Source organism: Rhinoderma darwinii, unplaced genomic scaffold, assembly GCF_050947455.1.
Source record: "Rhinoderma darwinii isolate aRhiDar2 unplaced genomic scaffold, aRhiDar2.hap1 Scaffold_716, whole genome shotgun sequence".
In the NCBI taxonomy this organism is placed as follows: Eukaryota; Metazoa; Chordata; class Amphibia; order Anura; family Rhinodermatidae; genus Rhinoderma; species Rhinoderma darwinii.
Genome location: NW_027464277.1, coordinates 102375 through 122028, shown reverse-complemented (window position 1 = coordinate 122028; position 19654 = coordinate 102375). Strand labels below are relative to the sequence as shown.

The 19654-nt window shown below is 46.8% G+C and overlaps 4 non-coding genes and 3 pseudogenes across 4 annotated transcripts; all 7 read left to right on the top strand.

The window, feature by feature from the left end:
* Positions 1-4671: 4671 nt before the first annotated feature.
* Positions 4672-4842, top strand: LOC142729207 (U2 spliceosomal RNA; annotated as a pseudogene).
* A 1282-nt stretch (positions 4843-6124) lies between these two features.
* Positions 6125-6315, top strand: LOC142729240 (U2 spliceosomal RNA). Its single transcript, XR_012878084.1, has one exon. It is a non-coding gene; the product is annotated as a U2 spliceosomal RNA (small nuclear RNA).
* Positions 6316-7597: 1282 nt separating this feature from the next.
* LOC142729216 (U2 spliceosomal RNA) lies at positions 7598-7699 on the top strand (annotated as a pseudogene).
* A 5549-nt stretch (positions 7700-13248) lies between these two features.
* Positions 13249-13424, top strand: LOC142729263 (U2 spliceosomal RNA; annotated as a pseudogene).
* A 1282-nt stretch (positions 13425-14706) lies between these two features.
* On the top strand, positions 14707-14897 carry LOC142729239 (U2 spliceosomal RNA). The gene has a single exon (XR_012878083.1). It is a non-coding gene; the product is annotated as a U2 spliceosomal RNA (small nuclear RNA).
* A 1282-nt stretch (positions 14898-16179) lies between these two features.
* LOC142729238 (U2 spliceosomal RNA) lies at positions 16180-16370 on the top strand. The gene has a single exon (XR_012878082.1). It is a non-coding gene; the product is annotated as a U2 spliceosomal RNA (small nuclear RNA).
* Positions 16371-17652: 1282 nt separating this feature from the next.
* Positions 17653-17843, top strand: LOC142729237 (U2 spliceosomal RNA). Its single transcript, XR_012878081.1, has one exon. It is a non-coding gene; the product is annotated as a U2 spliceosomal RNA (small nuclear RNA).
* Positions 17844-19654: the final 1811 nt, after the last annotated feature.

Genomic DNA, 19654 nt, shown 5'->3' with positions numbered 1-19654 from the left:
TATGACAAAATACTAATACCGGTTATGGAATTGGAGAAGAAGAACTTCTTTTGTATACAAACCTTCTTCTCTAGGGGAATTTATGATGTGACTTTGGAAACAAATGCATTATGCGAAAAGGCATACACCCTTTATGAAGCTAATAAGGGGCGAGATGTTTTTAAGGGGATAAAAATTGCCCCATTGTTTCAATTTCAGGCAAAATTGTTAACCATACAAATGTATAGTCCATTTATAACGGACCAAGAGGTGGAATCATACCTCTGGAATTTTTGTGAAAAACTCTCCCTAAAGCAACATGGGATGACGGATTTCGGAGTGTGGAATGGAAAGCGAGTATATTATGCTACGTTTAAAAAAGATCCACAGGAAGAAGGAGGAGTCTGTAGGCCCCCGCCTGTGGTGTTTATAAATCGTAGTAGAGGATATTTATTTTTTTCAGGGATGCCTCCCTATTGCAGAAGTTGCAAGAAATACGGCCACAGTGATGATAACTGTAAACGCTGTATGGACTGCCCGATGAGTATTCATCAAGAGGCAGATTGTCCAAAACGTATGGAAGAAATACCTGAACCACAGCAAGTTGAAGAGGTAATGGAGGAGGTTCAGGAGGAGGTTCAGGAGGAGGTTCAGGAGGAGGAAAGAGAGTCTACGGAGAAAGAGAGGAAGGAGAAGGAGAGAAAGGAGAAGAGACGAGAGGGAAAAGAAAAGAGGCAAGAGAAAAAAGAAATTAGGAAGGAAAAAGAGGAAAAGAAAAAAGTAAAAGAAAAAGTGGAAAAAATACCTGAAGTAGTGGTAACCCAGGGATCTGAAGCTGGGGGATCTGGACAAACAGAAGGTATCACTGTAGTGAGGGAAACCCCTTCAGATAGTCCTGTGGAAGAGGAGGGCCTTACTGAAGAGGTAATGGAAACGACATTAGGTAATTTGAAAAGATGTTTAGATGATGAAGCAGAGGCGAAACGTGGAAATATTAGTGGTGAAAAAAGAAGAGTGATAGAAATTTTGGAAGTCGTGTCACCCTTAAGCTCTGTTAGTTCGGAGGCTTTGAGGATAAACGAGTATCCTTCTACCACTGATGAGGGCGGGGGAGATAGCCCTGGAATTGTCATTAAAAGATGATCAGTATAGCTTCCCTGAATGTTCAGGGGTTAAAAAATTCAAAAAAGAGAGTTGCTTTATATGACTTTTTTAATAATGAAGCTTATGATTTCATTTTTTTACAAGAATGTAATATAGAGAAAAGTATGTGTTATGAGTTCTATAAAAAATATTGGAAAGGAAAAGCCTTTTTTTCAGGAGGTAATGAGCAAAAGAGCGATGGAGTAGGTTTTTTATGTAGTAAGGAGTGGAAAGTGGAGAAAATTCAAGAGATTTATCCGGGGAGGATAATGATGATAGAAGTGAAGAAGACTAATAAAAAAATCAAATGTTTCTGTGTGTATGGATACACAGAGAAGAGTAAGAGAATCCAGCTCTTTGAAATTCTGCAGTTGTTCCTTACAGGTTCGGACCCTATTATAATTGGAGGAGACTTTAACTGCCATCTGGAAAATAAGAAAGATGGTTCAGTATCATGCCTAAAAGGAATTCTCTCATCAAGTAATTTAAAAGATATGTGGGAAATATGTGGCAAAAAGAAAGAAGATGAATTTACATGGAGTAGGAAAAACTCTAGGTCTAGAATAGACTATTTTTTTGTATCAGAGCATTTTAAAGGGTTATCTTTTAAAACTGATTTTAACTGTTTTTCCGATCATAGATTGATCAAATGTACGTTAGAATGTGAGAGAATGGAAAGCAAAAAATCTTCACATTGGAAATTGAATACAAAACTATTAGAAGATGAGAACGTAAAATCGGAATTTGGTTCATTCTATAAAAAGTTGCAGTGTAGGAAAAGCAGTTTTAAGGATGTTTTTGAATGGTGGGAGTTCGCAAAATCTCAGATCAAAACATTTTTCATTCGTATTAGTAAAAGAAAGGCGAGAGAGAGAGTGGAATTATATGAATCTCTAAATACGAAACTCCAGTGTTTTTATGTCTTGAAAAAGAGTGGTGTAATGATGGATGATGAGATTGAAGGCATTAAAAGCCAAATTAATAGAAGTTTGTATGAAAAAGGAAGGGAAATCATATTTAATTCGAGAGTAAAAATTTTGGAATGTGATGAAAAATGCTCAAAGTTCTTCTTTAAAAAAATCATCAATAAGAGAGATTATATTGACAAGTTGGAGGGAGAGGTGGTTTTGGAAGGTAAATTGAAAAAGGCACATGAGTTTTATGATAACTTATTTTCTGAAAAAAAGAGTGATGGTTCTTTAAGGGACCACTTTATCAATCAACTAGATAAAAATTTTAATAAAGAAGAAATAGGTCTTTTATCTGAAGATTTTACTGAAAATGAAATTTATAATACTGTTAATAGCTTTTCAAATGGGAAAACACCTGGTTTGGATGGTTTACCGATAGAGTTCTATAGGGTCTTTTGGAAGTTGGTGGGTGTGGATTTTTGTGATATCATTTTTAGGGTGCTATCCTCTTTTAAAATGCCAATATCATGGTCTGAAGGGTTAATTGTTTTACTTTTTAAGAAAGGGGATAAAGAAATGATAAAGAATTGGAGGCCTATAACGTTACTAAACATGGATTATAAAATTTATGCAAAATTATTTGCTAATCGTTTGAAAAAAGTAATTTCATCGGTAATTGAGGAGGATCAGACATGTGCTGTGCCAGGGAGAAAAATTACAGATTCATTACTCTTGATTAGAGATGTATTATGGGATTTTAAAGATCGTGATCAGGATTTGGCATTGATCTCATTAGATTTCGAAAAAGCATATGATAGAATTTCCCATTTGTTTTTATTTCAGGTTTTAAAAAAGCTTGGTTGTCCTGATATGTTTATTAAGTGTATTAAGAGTTTATATTCTAGTTGTTTCAGTAAAATTTCAGTGAATGGCTTTTTATCGGAAAAGGTTAAAATGAATTGTGGAGTGAAGCAAGGGTGTCCTTTGTCGCCAATACTCTTTATTTGTGCCGTGGAACCACTTTTATGTGCAATAAGAAGGGATAAAGTTATTGATGGTGTTTTTATACCAGGGAATAAAAATGAGCGAGTTAAAATTGTGGCATATATGGATGACATTACGGTTTTAGTTAGAAGTTTGAGAGGGTTTAATAGGGTATTACGAGTAGTTGAATGGTTTAATGGTGCATCTGGTTTTAAAATAAACTGGGAAAAATCAGGGGTTTTATTGATAGGGAATCTTAAGTTGGAAAGGGAATGTAAATTATTAAGTGTAGTAGATATGAAAATTCTAGGTATTCATTTCTCACAAAACTGTGGAAGTATAAAAAATTGGGAATCTCTCTTGGAAAGGGTTAAAAAGAAGGTGGATTTTTGGAAACTAAGGTGCCTATCAATGGAAGGGAAAATCTTAGTGATTAAACAAGTTCTATTGCCTCTGATTTTATATGTATCTGCTGTTTTTATGCCCTCAAACATTATGATGAAAAGAATTATTAAGGTATGTTTTAATTTCTTTTGGGGTTCAAAAATGGAGAGAGTAAGGAGAGTAGAGTTATATAAATCGAAAGGAAATGGTGGTAAGGGTTTCCCTGATCTTAGACAGTTTTTATTTTGTAAGTATTTATCACAGTGTATTAGTATCCTATGTGGACCTGAATCAAAGTTGAGAGCCTTTGTAATATATAATTTTGGTTTTTTCATAAGGAAGTATAAATGGATCAATATAGATCTAAAGAGACCATATAGGTGGTTGCCTCCAGAGTACTATTTAATCTTAGAGAAAATTATAAGAGAGTTCAATCTGGCAGAAGAAGGAAAAGAGGTTCTTATTAATCATAAAAAAATATTAAAAGTCTTAGAGGGTAGAACCATTTGCAGCCCGATTGAACGGTTTACTCCCCAGGTAGTTAAAAACATTTGGAAATGTGTTAACCATCTTTGTTTGTCTAATGATCACAAAGATCTATTATGGTGTATGATAAAGGATTGTTTACCAACAAAGGATTTCCAATATAAAAGACGACTGAATCGGAATAGCCAATGTCCTAGAAGTGGTTGTATTGATGATGAAACCACAATGCATGTTTTCTGGAATTGTGATTTTGCACAAAAAGTGTGGAAAAAGATAAGTAAGTTGGTGAGCATGGTGAGTAAAGTTAACTATTTTAATTTTAACTTGATATTTTATGGAATTGGAATCGGGGAAAATGAGTTTCAAATAGTTTGGCTGATCTTAGCATCAGTTAAAATGGCGCTATGGAGGTCCAGGAATATTTTACTATTTAAAAGGGATGCTTTAACTGTTGATGATTGCATACGTCTAAGCCTAAATTATTTATTTATCTATTTTTGGAAAGAAAAGAAAGAACTAGGAATAGAGAAAGCAGAAGAAAAATGGAAGCAAAAGAAATGGAATTCTGTAATGGGAGTGTAGAATAGATATTTAGGGGGAAATAATGTATAAATATACTTACCTTTTACGATGATGATGTGAGTCTTGAGATCTGTGAAGAGAAAAAGATGGTGATTTTAAGTTTTGAGACTTGTGATCTGAGTAAAAAAAAAAAGAAAAAAAGAAAAAAAAAAAAAAGAAAAAAAAAAAAAAAAAAAAAAAAAAAAAAAAAAAAAAAAAAAAAAAAAAAAAAAAAAAAAAATCTGTTCTTATCAGTTTAATATCTGATACGTCCCCTATCTGGGGACCATATATTAAATGGATTTTTAGAACAGGGAGATGGAAATAGAGCTTGCTCTGTCCACTCCACGCATTGACCTGGTATTGCAGTATTTCCAGGACCGGTGCACCCTTCCCTTATGTGTTGACTAAAATCAGATTCCAAAAGTGTTTTTTCTCTTTGCCATTGTTTCTGTCTTTCTGAAGGGATCTCCCCTTTTAATCCCATTATTTCAACACCTGTTGGACAATGCATTTGTACAGTCATGTGTGATAATGAGCTCATTTATTAAATGCAATTAATGAATACATTGCCACCTCTTGTTGTGTGTGTGTGTGTGTGTGTCTTCTGTGTTTCTGTGTTTCCGGCATTTCACATTGGAACAGCTCATTCACCTTCCTTGTCTTCTCTCCGCCCTCCCTCCCTCCCTCCTAGGTAAGTTAAAGAGCTGCACCTGAGCCAGCCACTGATTGATGCAGCACCACAGTCAAATAGTGGAGTGGAGTGGAGTAGGGGAACAGCAAACAGCCATTAAAGCAGCCAGCCGCCTACCCGCCACAATGGACCTACCTGTGTACACTAGGTGGATGTGATGGAATGTACTGTCGTCCCTACATTTCAAGAAGAAGTAAGAATTGCAGTTGCAACAAACCCTTGCTTGCCTACAAAGAGAGCAGCAATTTGGATTTGTTACTATGTTACCTGGAAGAATAACAAACTGTGCAAGGATGGAGGTTGTAGGAGCAAAGAGAAGTTGTCTGTAAAGTTGGTGGATGCCTATTTTCCATTTTGCAGTCCCTTGTCTCCCTCTTGTGGCCTCCTGGAGGCAAATAAATGTGCAAAAAAAAGACAGCCTGGCGGCCGGCTGTTGCAGTGTTGCCCTCTCAGGCAACACTGAGTGACTGACTGAGCCTCACAGTCTTATATAAAGTTCAGACGGAACTTTGCACGTGTCATAGTGGAGCCCTCAGGATTCCAGAGCCAGCTTTCTGACATCATAATGGGGCCTGCCTCAGAGATAAAAGCCTGGGCCCAGGCAGTGTTGTTCAGTGCTGCTCAGCAGGCAGCACAGGACTGGATTAAAGCTGATACAAGGTGTGAAGGAACAAGGGGTGGCTGTGGGCATGCACTTGCTGCCGCTGCCAGTGTTTATCTGCATGGCAGGAGGGCATTTGGGCGTTGCCAGGAAGGCGTTTTTATGTAGATTCCTCCTCTTTCAGCACTGCATTGTGGTGCAAGCAAAAGAAGCAAATCCTGTCTGGCTTCCTCTCCGGCCTTTATTCACCTCCCGCTTAGTAGCTGTAAATGTGTGTGAGCCTGCAGGGCCCCATGGAATTGCCTAGGAGTAGGCTGAATCGCTGCAAGGGGTGAACAGCAGTATGGGACAGGCTCGGGCAAGGCAAGGGCCGCTCGGGTTATCGCTTCTCGGCCTTTTGGCTAAGATCAAGTGTAGTATCTGTTCTTATCAGTTTAATATCTGATACGTCCCCTATCTGGGGACCATATATTAAATGGATTTTTAGAACAGGGAGATGGAAATAGAGCTTGCTCTGTCCACTCCACGCATTGACCTGGTATTGCAGTATTTCCAGGACCGGTGCACCCTTCCCTTATGTGTTGACTAAAATCAGATTCCAAAAGTGTTTTTTCTCTTTGCCATTGTTTCTGTCTTTCTGAAGGGATCTCCCCTTTTAATCCCATTATTTCAACACCTGTTGGACAATGCATTTGTACAGTCATGTGTGATAATGAGCTCATTTATTAAATGCAATTAATGAATACATTGCCACCTCTTGTTGTGTGTGTGTGTGTGTGTGTCTTCTGTGTTTCTGTGTTTCCGGCATTTCACATTGGAACAGCTCATTCACCTTCCTTGTCTTCTCTCCGCCCTCCCTCCCTCCCTCCTAGGTAAGTTAAAGAGCTGCACCTGAGCCAGCCACTGATTGATGCAGCACCACAGTCAAATAGTGGAGTGGAGTGGAGTAGGGGAACAGCAAACAGCCATTAAAGCAGCCAGCCGCCTACCCGCCACAATGGACCTACCTGTGTACACTAGGTGGATGTGATGGAATGTACTGTCGTCCCTACATTTCAAGAAGAAGTAAGAATTGCAGTTGCAACAAACCCTTGCTTGCCTACAAAGAGAGCAGCAATTTGGATTTGTTACTATGTTACCTGGAAGAATAACAAACTGTGCAAGGATGGAGGTTGTAGGAGCAAAGAGAAGTTGTCTGTAAAGTTGGTGGATGCCTATTTTCCATTTTGCAGTCCCTTGTCTCCCTCTTGTGGCCTCCTGGAGGCAAATAAATGTGCAAAAAAAAGACAGCCTGGCGGCCGGCTGTTGCAGTGTTGCCCTCTCAGGCAACACTGAGTGACTGACTGAGCCTCACAGTCTTATATAAAGTTCAGACGGAACTTTGCACGTGTCATAGTGGAGCCCTCAGGATTCCAGAGCCAGCTTTCTGACATCATAATGGGGCCTGCCTCAGAGATAAAAGCCTGGGCCCAGGCAGTGTTGTTCAGTGCTGCTCAGCAGGCAGCACAGGACTGGATTAAAGCTGATACAAGGTGTGAAGGAACAAGGGGTGGCTGTGGGCATGCACTTGCTGCCGCTGCCAGTGTTTATCTGCATGGCAGGAGGGCATTTGGGCGTTGCCAGGAAGGCGTTTTTATGTAGATTCCTCCTCTTTCAGCACTGCATTGTGGTGCAAGCAAAAGAAGCAAATCCTGTCTGGCTTCCTCTCCGGCCTTTATTCACCTCCCGCTTAGTAGCTGTAAATGTGTGTGAGCCTGCAGGGCCCCATGGAATTGCCTAGGAGTAGGCTGAATCGCTGCAAGGGGTGAACAGCAGTATGGGACAGGCTCGGGCAAGGCAAGGGCCGCTCGGGTTATCGCTTCTCGGCCTTTTGGCTAAGATCAAGTGTAGTATCTGTTCTTATCAGTCCTTGTAAGGATAGATAGCTCGGAGAACCACTGGGGGCTATAAACACTAGCTTAGCGATCCAAGAGCGTTCCAGACGAAGCCGGCGACGAACTGCGGAGAAGAACCAGCGAAGACGACGATCCAGAAGGGAGAAGCCGCCATCGGGGAAGAAGCTCCGGGAGATCGCTGCCGGGAAGAAGAAGGAGAACTTCGGAGAAGAGCCGCTGCTGAAGGGGATCTTCGAAGAAGCTCGGCCGCAGAAGAAGAAGCTCGACGAGGAACCGCTGCGGAAGAAATTTCGTGGAAGAACCTCGGCCAGCAAGGAGAAGATTTGCATAGCTCCGCCCCCTTCGGGAAAGAGCTATCGAAGATCCTCCCCAAGCGACAGGAACAGCTGGAAGAAGCCATGGCCTCAACCAGCAACCCTGCCACCCAGAAGAAGAAGGCTGATGGACCAGGTGAGCCGACCCAGGCCAGGACATCTCCTCCTGAAGCCTCCTCAAGCCAACAGGCCACCAGGAAGCCGAACCAGGCTGCTCCAACCCTGGAGCCCTGGATGAAGCAGACGGTGGCCCTGAAGCTGAAGGAGGTGGACGGGAGAGTGCCGGACATGACGGAAGAAGTGTTCTGCCAGAAGATGCTCCTGGACCAGGGCTTCGCTAAGCCGGAGACCATCAGCATCCAGGCCTTCATGACCGGGATGTTCTTCGTGACCTTCGCTTCGATCAACATCTGCAGAAGGTACTGGGAGATGGTGAAAGCGGCGAGGCCTGAATCCCCTTTCTCTCGCTTTGTGGGCAACTGCCCTGTCCAAAGAGAGGAAAGGCGGGTGACGGTCTCAATGCGGAACCCACACACCCCCGGCAAAGACATCACCACGCTCCTGAAGCGGTTCTGCACAGTGGTGAGGGAACCCACCCACATCCTGAACGGACTCGGCTTCTGGACTGGCAAGTGGTCGGTAATCGTCCGACTGAACAAGGATTCGAGCGCGGAAGACGGCCTCCAGCACCTGCCCCAGTCATTCTCGCTGGGCAACTCCTACGGCCTCATCTACTACCCGGACATGCCGCAGATCTGCAGGAGATGCAGCAAGAAGGGTCATTCGGTGAAGGACTGCAAGGAGGACGCCTGCAAGAACTGCCGGGTAACAGGACACGAGACCAAAGACTGCCCGAAACGGACAATGTGCAACCTCTGCGGACAAGCAGCCCACTCTTACAAGGACTGCCCGAAGAGGGATCGATCCTGGGCAACTGTAGCGGCGAGAGCTCCGGCCAGAGGGAACCCCGCCCCAACCAGAGCTCCAGCGGCGCAGAAGACCGGGAATAAGAAGGATGGTAAGAAGACGACAGCCCCTCCCCCCCGCCTCCCGGCCCTCCCTCGCCCTACCCTTCCCACCCTCCCTCGCCCGGCCCTCCCCACCCCCCCGTCCCCAACCCCTGTCACCCCCACTGAGGCTCTCACCTTCTCCTACCCACCCATCTCAGTGGTCCTGTCACCTGCACCTCTCCCAACCCAGCCTCCCTTCTCCCCAGCTCCAGCAGCACTAACATCTTCCCCTCCAGCTGCTGGAGTCCTCTCCCTGGAGGATTTTCCCCCTCTTGTCTCCTCAGGTGCCATCCAGAGGAAGAGAAAGGTGAGGGACAGCCCAGCGGCTGAGTCCTCAAAGCGACAAGTCGTGGAAATCTGCGAAGACTCCCTTGCGCAGCAGGAGGAAATGGAGCAGATGGTGGAGGAACTCGTGTCTGAACCTGAGGTCATCGACTTCACAACAGACATCCAGGTGGCTACAATCCTGGAACAATTTCTGTCAGAGGGCCTGCTGGATCTTTCGGACCCGCCAGGCGAGGAGGATCCGCCCGACCGGACTGGTAACTAAGGTGTATCGTTTGCACTAACCTTCTTTATTCTCCCCCATGGCTGCTAAACTTAACATCTTTAGCCTCAATGTGAGGAGTGTTAGAGATAGGACTAGATGTCAGATGGTGCTAACTTTTCTTTCCAAGCAGTCGAGTGATGTATTTATGCTGCAGGAATGTACTCTCCCCTCTTCCAGGTCATACCATCATCTGGCCAGGCAGTGGACCCATGGCCCGTCCTACTGGTCTGGTGGGGGCGACTGTAAGTCTGCAGGGGTTGCCATCCTGATTAGGGGAGGCGTATTTACTGTTGACTCTGTCCAGGAGCTCGCCTGCGGCCGCTTGTTGGTCGTAGACGGTTCCTGGGCAGGAGAGCCGATTAGGCTCATCAACGTGTACGCCCCCCCTATGAAGGCTGAGCGCCTGGAACTATTCCGGACCCTGCGGACCCAGCTCGCCACCACTAGGGCAGTGGTGATGGCCGGGGACTTCAACTGCCCCATCGAAGAGGATGGACGAAGTTCCGGCACTTCAATCAAGCTGGATGTCAGTTCCAAACTGCTTATCGAGATGGTAACCGAAGCATCCTTGCAGGACGTTGTGGGCTCCATGGGGATCGGCTCTGTGAACTATTCATGGAGCCGACCCGATGGCTCACTTCGTTCTCGGATTGACTTTGTGTTCACCTCCCGGGCAGTCAAGCAGCATGGGCACTCCATGGTCCCCTGCTTCTTCTCTGACCACAGGGCCATTCTCTTCCAGGGTGCCATCGGCCACGGTTTTCCTCCCGGCCCTGGCTCCTGGAAGCTGAATTGTGCCCTGCTGGAAAGAGAGGAGGTACTGGCGGAACTTAGAGACGCCTATATTGTTTGGAGGAATGATAAAGTTTTCTTTGACAAAACCTGTGACTGGTGGGAATATGTTAAAGTTGAATTTCGTTGTTTCTTTCAGGCAAAAAGTCGCCAACAGGCGTGTGAGAGGAAGAGAGACTTCAGAGAGATGCAGCGTCAGCTGCGATCCCTGCAAGACCTCCTTCAATGTGGCTGGGACGTCAGGAAGGAGCTGGAGGAAGCCAAAAAGGGCCTGAAAGGGCACTTTGAGGAGGAATCCAAGCGAATTGTCTTTCGTTCCAAGGTGGAGAACCTGGAGAAGGGTGAGAAATGTAACTCGTTCTTTTTCAGGAAACTCCATGCCGGCCACACGCCCCTGAAGGAACTCCGAGATGAGACCGGAAACATGCATTCTGGGAAGAAGGAGGTGATGGGAGTCGTCACAGACTACTACCGAAGCCTCTACTCCCGGAAAACCACTGACCCCGAAGCCGCCGATAAATTCCTGTCAGGTATCACTAATCATCTTGATCCTGCAGGTACGGAGGCTATGGACGTACCCCTGACGGTGGAGGAACTGCTCTCTGCCGCTAAATCCTTCAGACCCGGCAGGACCCCGGGCAGTGATGGTCTCCCAGCAGAGCTCTATGTAGCGCTGGGGGACTTGATCTGTCCGGACCTGCTGGAGCTCTATGAGGAGATGGTGGTGGAGGGTAGAATGCCACCGTCCTTGAGAGAAGGCATGATCACGATCTTGTATAAGCGGAAGGGGGAGAGATGTGACCTGAAAAACTGGCGTCCCATCTCTCTCCTGAACGTGGACTACAAGATCCTCGCCAAAGTATTGACCAACAGACTGAAGGTTGTCATCGGACAGACCATCGGATCGGACCAAACCTGCGGCATTCCTGGCCGTAGGGTGGCCGACAGTCTTGCCCTGGTGAGGGACACGGTGCATTACATGCAAAGCCGCCGTACACACGCGGCCCTGGTCAGTCTGGATCAGGAGAAGGCTTTTGACCGGGTCTCTCACGAATTCATGGGTAAGGCTCTGCGTAGGCTGCGGCTTGGCAGGTTGTTCTGTTTGTATGTTAACCTGATGTATTGCGACATTTACAGCTCGGTGCTGGTGAACGGCTGGAAGACTGACCCCTTTCCTGTATCATCTGGGGTTAGACAAGGCTGTCCTCTTTCACCTCTCCTTTTTGTTTGTGTTATAGAGCTCTTCGCAGAGGCTATCCGGCGGAATGGAGAGATCAGAGGGATCACCGCACCAGGTCCAGGACACTTCGAGGTCAAATGCTCGCTGTACATGGACGACGTGACCGTCTTCTGCGCTGACCAGAGTTCGGTGACTGCACTCGTCCAGACCTGCGAGGAGTTCAGACGCGCTTCAGGGGCAAAAGTCAACTGCGGGAAGTCGGAAGCCATGCTCTTCGGAAAGTGGTACCTGCCTTCTCCTGCCTCCTTCCCTTTTACTATCAAGCCGGACTTCATCAAAATTCTGGGAGTCTGGTTCGGTAAGGAAGGTGCAGCCCTAAAGTCGTGGGAAGAACGCTTGGCCAAAGTCAACCAAAGGATCGGACTGTGGAGCCTCAGACAACTCACTATTGAGGGCAAAGCAATGGTCCTGCGTAACGAAGTCTTGCCTGTGCTACAATACACTGCACAGGCATGGCCCCCTCTTGCAACGGTCTCGAGGGCCATTACCAGGACTGTGTTTCGCTTCATCTGGGGCTCGAAAATGGACAGAGTAAAGCGGACTGTTATGTACAAGGAGCCCCGCAAAGGTGGGAAGGGTATACCCGACATTCCCACTCTGCTGCGGATCGCTTTTGCATGTGACTGTGTTCGTAGGACTCTGAGGACAGCAAACGGCTCTGCGGGCAAGGCCATGTCCCGCTACTTCCTCCTTCCCCTCTGGCGAGGTTTTGGCTGGGACAAGTGGGACAGCTCCTTCCCTTACAACTGGCACGCTCCCTGGTTCTACGGAGATGTTGTCCGGTTTGTGAGGGAGCATCAACTGGAGGGTCTTAAGCCCGACTTGTGGAAACCTAAGACGATCCACAAGCACATCAGAGCAAAGGACTCACTGGAGTTTGTTCCAGGGCTTCATGCCGACACGTTGGAGACTGTTTGGACTAACGTGTCATCTGGCAGGTTGACCAACGGGCACAAGGACATTTCATGGATGGCCATCCAGGGAGGACTGCCTCTTAGGTCATTCATGCATGCCCGCAACCTGTGCAAGACCCGGTACTGCCCCAGGTGCCCCTTCACGGAGGAAACATCTTTGCACATTTTCTGGCAGTGCCCCTTTGCACAGGGTCTGTTGAAAGCCTTGGAACATGAACTCAAGGACTCAGTACCCAGGAACAGACTGTCGTACCGCTCGGTACTTTATGGACTATTTCCTGGGAACACCACGGATGGAGCAATCCAGGAAGCCTGGCGCCTTATGAACTGCTTTAAGGACGCTATATGGTTTGCCAGAAACCGTCTGATTTTGCGGAGAGAGAGTGTGTCCGTCCAGGACTGCCGCAGGCTGATCCACAGCCTGCTCAGAGACTATTCCACCTGGGACAGCCCGGACGTCGATGAGGAAGAGGACTGATACTCCCCTTCCCCCCACTCTCCCTTCTTGTGTGTTGTCTTTCAATAAAGCTTCGGGCCTGTGATTTCCCCCTTCCCTACCCCCTCCTACCCACTCCCCTATCCCATCACTTGTCTGTAATGCTTTGTTGTTTGGCTTTAGTGAATGCAAGAATGTTAGTGTAGCAGGTGGTGTAATGTATAGCATAGGCTAGCCTGTACTGTGTATTATACTGTCATGTTATGTTTGACGACTGTTATTATTTATTATTTGCTGCTTCATGGCTTGCGCTGCGTCGCAGTAATGTTTGTATGATGACGATTGATTGTCAATAAAGCATTTTTCAATCAAAAAAATCTGTTCTTATCAGTTTAATATCTGATACGTCCCCTATCTGGGGACCATATATTAAATGGATTTTTAGAACAGGGAGATGGAAATAGAGCTTGCTCTGTCCACTCCACGCATTGACCTGGTATTGCAGTATTTCCAGGACCGGTGCACCCTTCCCTTATGTGTTGACTAAAATCAGATTCCAAAAGTGTTTTTTCTCTTTGCCATTGTTTCTGTCTTTCTGAAGGGATCTCCCCTTTTAATCCCATTATTTCAACACCTGTTGGACAATGCATTTGTACAGTCATGTGTGATAATGAGCTCATTTATTAAATGCAATTAATGAATACATTGCCACCTCTTGTTGTGTGTGTGTGTGTGTGTGTCTTCTGTGTTTCTGTGTTTCCGGCATTTCACATTGGAACAGCTCATTCACCTTCCTTGTCTTCTCTCCGCCCTCCCTCCCTCCCTCCTAGGTAAGTTAAAGAGCTGCACCTGAGCCAGCCACTGATTGATGCAGCACCACAGTCAAATAGTGGAGTGGAGTGGAGTAGGGGAACAGCAAACAGCCATTAAAGCAGCCAGCCGCCTACCCGCCACAATGGACCTACCTGTGTACACTAGGTGGATGTGATGGAATGTACTGTCGTCCCTACATTTCAAGAAGAAGTAAGAATTGCAGTTGCAACAAACCCTTGCTTGCCTACAAAGAGAGCAGCAATTTGGATTTGTTACTATGTTACCTGGAAGAATAACAAACTGTGCAAGGATGGAGGTTGTAGGAGCAAAGAGAAGTTGTCTGTAAAGTTGGTGGATGCCTATTTTCCATTTTGCAGTCCCTTGTCTCCCTCTTGTGGCCTCCTGGAGGCAAATAAATGTGCAAAAAAAAGACAGCCTGGCGGCCGGCTGTTGCAGTGTTGCCCTCTCAGGCAACACTGAGTGACTGACTGAGCCTCACAGTCTTATATAAAGTTCAGACGGAACTTTGCACGTGTCATAGTGGAGCCCTCAGGATTCCAGAGCCAGCTTTCTGACATCATAATGGGGCCTGCCTCAGAGATAAAAGCCTGGGCCCAGGCAGTGTTGTTCAGTGCTGCTCAGCAGGCAGCACAGGACTGGATTAAAGCTGATACAAGGTGTGAAGGAACAAGGGGTGGCTGTGGGCATGCACTTGCTGCCGCTGCCAGTGTTTATCTGCATGGCAGGAGGGCATTTGGGCGTTGCCAGGAAGGCGTTTTTATGTAGATTCCTCCTCTTTCAGCACTGCATTGTGGTGCAAGCAAAAGAAGCAAATCCTGTCTGGCTTCCTCTCCGGCCTTTATTCACCTCCCGCTTAGTAGCTGTAAATGTGTGTGAGCCTGCAGGGCCCCATGGAATTGCCTAGGAGTAGGCTGAATCGCTGCAAGGGGTGAACAGCAGTATGGGACAGGCTCGGGCAAGGCAAGGGCCGCTCGGGTTATCGCTTCTCGGCCTTTTGGCTAAGATCAAGTGTAGTATCTGTTCTTATCAGTTTAATATCTGATACGTCCCCTATCTGGGGACCATATATTAAATGGATTTTTAGAACAGGGAGATGGAAATAGAGCTTGCTCTGTCCACTCCACGCATTGACCTGGTATTGCAGTATTTCCAGGACCGGTGCACCCTTCCCTTATGTGTTGACTAAAATCAGATTCCAAAAGTGTTTTTTCTCTTTGCCATTGTTTCTGTCTTTCTGAAGGGATCTCCCCTTTTAATCCCATTATTTCAACACCTGTTGGACAATGCATTTGTACAGTCATGTGTGATAATGAGCTCATTTATTAAATGCAATTAATGAATACATTGCCACCTCTTGTTGTGTGTGTGTGTGTGTGTGTCTTCTGTGTTTCTGTGTTTCCGGCATTTCACATTGGAACAGCTCATTCACCTTCCTTGTCTTCTCTCCGCCCTCCCTCCCTCCCTCCTAGGTAAGTTAAAGAGCTGCACCTGAGCCAGCCACTGATTGATGCAGCACCACAGTCAAATAGTGGAGTGGAGTGGAGTAGGGGAACAGCAAACAGCCATTAAAGCAGCCAGCCGCCTACCCGCCACAATGGACCTACCTGTGTACACTAGGTGGATGTGATGGAATGTACTGTCGTCCCTACATTTCAAGAAGAAGTAAGAATTGCAGTTGCAACAAACCCTTGCTTGCCTACAAAGAGAGCAGCAATTTGGATTTGTTACTATGTTACCTGGAAGAATAACAAACTGTGCAAGGATGGAGGTTGTAGGAGCAAAGAGAAGTTGTCTGTAAAGTTGGTGGATGCCTATTTTCCATTTTGCAGTCCCTTGTCTCCCTCTTGTGGCCTCCTGGAGGCAAATAAATGTGCAAAAAAAAGACAGCCTGGCGGCCGGCTGTTGCAGTGTTGCCCTCTCAGGCAACACTGAGTGACTGACTGAGCCTCACAGTCTTATATAAAGTTCAGACGGAACTTTGCACGTGTCATAGTGGAGCCCTCAGGATTCCAGAGCCAGCTTTCTGACATCATAATGGGGCCTGCCTCAGAGATAAAAGCCTGGGCCCAGGCAGTGTTGTTCAGTGCTGCTCAGCAGGCAGCACAGGACTGGATTAAAGCTGATACAAGGTGTGAAGGAACAAGGGGTGGCTGTGGGCATGCACTTGCTGCCGCTGCCAGTGTTTATCTGCATGGCAGGAGGGCATTTGGGCGTTGCCAGGAAGGCGTTTTTATGTAGATTCCTCCTCTTTCAGCACTGCATTGTGGTGCAAGCAAAAGAAGCAAATCCTGTCTGGCTTCCTCTCCGGCCTTTATTCACCTCCCGCTTAGTAGCTGTAAATGTGTGTGAGCCTGCAGGGCCCCATGGAATTGCCTAGGAGTAGGCTGAATCGCTGCAAGGGGTGAACAGCAGTATGGGACAGGCTCGGGCAAGGCAAGGGCCGCTCGGGTTATCGCTTCTCGGCCTTTTGGCTAAGATCAAGTGTAGTATCTGTTCTTATCAGTTTAATATCTGATACGTCCCCTATCTGGGGACCATATATTAAATGGATTTTTAGAACAGGGAGATGGAAATAGAGCTTGCTCTGTCCACTCCACGCATTGACCTGGTATTGCAGTATTTCCAGGACCGGTGCACCCTTCCCTTATGTGTTGACTAAAATCAGATTCCAAAAGTGTTTTTTCTCTTTGCCATTGTTTCTGTCTTTCTGAAGGGATCTCCCCTTTTAATCCCATTATTTCAACACCTGTTGGACAATGCATTTGTACAGTCATGTGTGATAATGAGCTCATTTATTAAATGCAATTAATGAATACATTGCCACCTCTTGTTGTGTGTGTGTGTGTGTGTGTCTTCTGTGTTTCTGTGTTTCCGGCATTTCACATTGGAACAGCTCATTCACCTTCCTTGTCTTCTCTCCGCCCTCCCTCCCTCCCTCCTAGGTAAGTTAAAGAGCTGCACCTGAGCCAGCCACTGATTGATGCAGCACCACAGTCAAATAGTGGAGTGGAGTGGAGTAGGGGAACAGCAAACAGCCATTAAAGCAGCCAGCCGCCTACCCGCCACAATGGACCTACCTGTGTACACTAGGTGGATGTGATGGAATGTACTGTCGTCCCTACATTTCAAGAAGAAGTAAGAATTGCAGTTGCAACAAACCCTTGCTTGCCTACAAAGAGAGCAGCAATTTGGATTTGTTACTATGTTACCTGGAAGAATAACAAACTGTGCAAGGATGGAGGTTGTAGGAGCAAAGAGAAGTTGTCTGTAAAGTTGGTGGATGCCTATTTTCCATTTTGCAGTCCCTTGTCTCCCTCTTGTGGCCTCCTGGAGGCAAATAAATGTGCAAAAAAAAGACAGCCTGGCGGCCGGCTGTTGCAGTGTTGCCCTCTCAGGCAACACTGAGTGACTGACTGAGCCTCACAGTCTTATATAAAGTTCAGACGGAACTTTGCACGTGTCATAGTGGAGCCCTCAGGATTCCAGAGCCAGCTTTCTGACATCATAATGGGGCCTGCCTCAGAGATAAAAGCCTGGGCCCAGGCAGTGTTGTTCAGTGCTGCTCAGCAGGCAGCACAGGACTGGATTAAAGCTGATACAAGGTGTGAAGGAACAAGGGGTGGCTGTGGGCATGCACTTGCTGCCGCTGCCAGTGTTTATCTGCATGGCAGGAGGGCATTTGGGCGTTGCCAGGAAGGCGTTTTTATGTAGATTCCTCCTCTTTCAGCACTGCATTGTGGTGCAAGCAAAAGAAGCAAATCCTGTCTGGCTTCCTCTCCGGCCTTTATTCACCTCCCGCTTAGTAGCTGTAAATGTGTGTGAGCCTGCAGGGCCCCATGGAATTGCCTAGGAGTAGGCTGAATCGCTGCAAGGGGTGAACAGCAGTATGGGACAGGCTCGGGCAAGGCAAGGGCCGCTCGGGTTATCGCTTCTCGGCCTTTTGGCTAAGATCAAGTGTAGTATCTGTTCTTATCAGTTTAATATCTGATACGTCCCCTATCTGGGGACCATATATTAAATGGATTTTTAGAACAGGGAGATGGAAATAGAGCTTGCTCTGTCCACTCCACGCATTGACCTGGTATTGCAGTATTTCCAGGACCGGTGCACCCTTCCCTTATGTGTTGACTAAAATCAGATTCCAAAAGTGTTTTTTCTCTTTGCCATTGTTTCTGTCTTTCTGAAGGGATCTCCCCTTTTAATCCCATTATTTCAACACCTGTTGGACAATGCATTTGTACAGTCATGTGTGATAATGAGCTCATTTATTAAATGCAATTAATGAATACATTGCCACCTCTTGTTGTGTGTGTGTGTGTGTGTGTCTTCTGTGTTTCTGTGTTTCCGGCATTTCACATTGGAACAGCTCATTCACCTTCCTTGTCTTCTCTCCGCCCTCCCTCCCTCCCTCCTAGGTAAGTTAAAGAGCTGCACCTGAGCCAGCCACTGATTGATGCAGCACCACAGTCAAATAGTGGAGTGGAGTGGAGTAGGGGAACAGCAAACAGCCATTAAAGCAGCCAGCCGCCTACCCGCCACAATGGACCTACCTGTGTACACTAGGTGGATGTGATGGAATGTACTGTCGTCCCTACATTTCAAGAAGAAGTAAGAATTGCAGTTGCAACAAACCCTTGCTTGCCTACAAAGAGAGCAGCAATTTGGATTTGTTACTATGTTACCTGGAAGAATAACAAACTGTGCAAGGATGGAGGTTGTAGGAGCAAAGAGAAGTTGTCTGTAAAGTTGGTGGATGCCTATTTTCCATTTTGCAGTCCCTTGTCTCCCTCTTGTGGCCTCCTGGAGGCAAATAAATGTGCAAAAAAAAGACAGCCTGGCGGCCGGCTGTTGCAGTGTTGCCCTCTCAGGCAACACTGAGTGACTGACTGAGCCTCACAGTCTTATATAAAGTTCAGACGGAACTTTGCACGTGTCATAGTGGAGCCCTCAGGATTCCAGAGCCAGCTTTCTGACATCATAATGGGGCCTGCCTCAGAGATAAAAGCCTGGGCCCAGGCAGTGTTGTTCAGTGCTGCTCAGCAGGCAGCACAGGACTGGATTAAAGCTGATACAAGGTGTGAAGGAACAAGGGGTGGCTGTGGGCATGCACTTGCTGCCGCTGCCAGTGTTTATCTGCATGGCAGGAGGGCATTTGGGCGTTGCCAGGAAGGCGTTTTTATGTAGATTCCTCCTCTTTCAGCACTGCATTGTGGTGCAAGCAAAAGAAGCAAATCCTGTCTGGCTTCCTCTCCGGCCTTTATTCACCTCCCGCTTAGTAGCTGTAAATGTGTGTGAGCCTGCAGGGCCCCATGGAATTGCCTAGGAGTAGGCTGAATCGCTGCAAGGGGTGAACAGCAGTATGGGACAGGCTCGGGCAAGGCAAGGGCCGCTCGGGTTATCGCTTCTCGGCCTTTTGGCAAGATCAGGTGTAGTATTTCTGCATCTGGTTTTGTTGGGAGGTGTCCGGGGTACCCTGCTCCTTGGCCTTGGGGGATCGTCTCTTTTCACAGAGAGACTTCACCCCCTTGCTGCTATTTGGGGAGTGGGCTTAGCCCCCGGACAACGAGTTGCGATCGCGCCTTACCCAAGAGGTCAACCGGCCTTGAGGCGTTTTTCTAAGAGCGTTCCGAGGGCGTTTATCGGGCTTCGTAGGTGTCTGGGGTACCCTAATCCTTGGCCTTGGGGGAGGGTTCCACTTAATTGTGGAATCTGAGCCCTTGCTGCTATAAGGGACAGGCTTAGCCCCCAGGCACTGAAAATGCCATATACATTTGGATTTGCATCCGGGGACACCCGGTTGCGCCAGTCCGTCCGCATCGAGGTGGAAGAAGGCCATCGCCAGCGGAAGAACCTTCGCTTCATTGTGGAGGTGATTCTGCTGGACTTCCTGGGGCTCAAGCGGGCGGACATCCTGTGTCTCAACGAC